At 39.1% G+C, this 1092-nt stretch overlaps 1 protein-coding gene across 1 annotated transcript in view; it reads right to left on the reverse strand.

Annotated features, from left to right (window-relative positions):
- LOC101857591 overlaps positions 1-510 on the reverse strand; it is a gene marked incomplete in the record, with an annotated part of 154189 nt that extends 153679 nt beyond the window's left edge. Inside the window, 1 exon segment of the mRNA XM_035971917.1 lies at positions 151-510.
- Positions 511-1092: the final 582 nt, after the last annotated feature.

Genomic DNA, 1092 nt, shown 5'->3' on the forward strand with positions numbered 1-1092 from the left:
TTCATTATCGACAAGCGATGGCTATCCTACCCAAACAGAAATCACTACTATAGTGTGTGTTTCATTATCGTCAAGCGATGGCTATCCTACCTAAACAGAATTCACTACGATAGTGTGTGTTTCATTATCGACAAACGATAGCTATCCTACCTTAACAGAAATCACTACGGTAGCGTCTCTGGGCGTTGGTGCACAATCACGATCATCATCATCATCTTCACGGAGTACCAGATCTGAAACAGACATCGGCGATCATGGTTCGCCCAAAGATTCTCTACTACACGGTCTTTGGTCGAACGCTCTAAAACCACAGCAAACAAACCTATAGTATTATTATATTGGTCTTTCCCCAGTCCCGTCTGTTACGATTGTCCACCTACGTTGCTCTGGGTGTACCTCTACTGTGGAGAATAGATAGACTCTACGTCTTATACACTACAGATTTTAGTTTAGTTTTAGTAAATGTTTTACGGCACTTGCAACAGAGGTGTTACAAGAGAGTAACAAACAAAAAAAGAAGGAGGGGAGATAAAGACGATATAGCTTTGATAGGAAAGAAGAAGCAAACCCCACCAGAGCACCCGCCAAAAAACCCACTATAGATTTTAGTTCGACTTCCGGGTAGGGAACTTCATTTTATTAAGTCATTCTCTTTCCCTATCGACAAACGATGGCTATCCTACCCAAACAGAAATCACTACCATAGTGTCTGTTTCATTATCGACAAACGATGGCTATCCTACCTAAACAGAATTAACTCCATTCGAAGACTGGTAGAGCCATTCAAATTTCAAATGCTAGGTTTTTTTTCTCCAGAAAACGAATATTCGTATAATTTTTTCTCAACCTGTCTTAAAATTAGAGCGTATTATACATATATACATAACATTGAGGTAAATACAGACATATTTTGTCCTTGATGATCTGCTTGAAAGAGCGTTAAAAGGAGCCAACAAGAGTACTGAGTTAAAAATAAATTAAGCGAATGTTGCTACTGGACGTAATATAAGGAGAACAATTATTCGTACCGATATTCGAATAGCACAAATAATGACTTCGCTCTTCGAAGAGCCGAAGAAGCTTTGTTTCCTC

The sequence above is a fragment of the Aplysia californica genome, unplaced genomic scaffold (genome assembly GCF_000002075.1).
Source record: "Aplysia californica isolate F4 #8 unplaced genomic scaffold, AplCal3.0 scaffold00536, whole genome shotgun sequence".
Classification (NCBI taxonomy): domain Eukaryota; kingdom Metazoa; phylum Mollusca; class Gastropoda; order Aplysiida; family Aplysiidae; genus Aplysia; species Aplysia californica.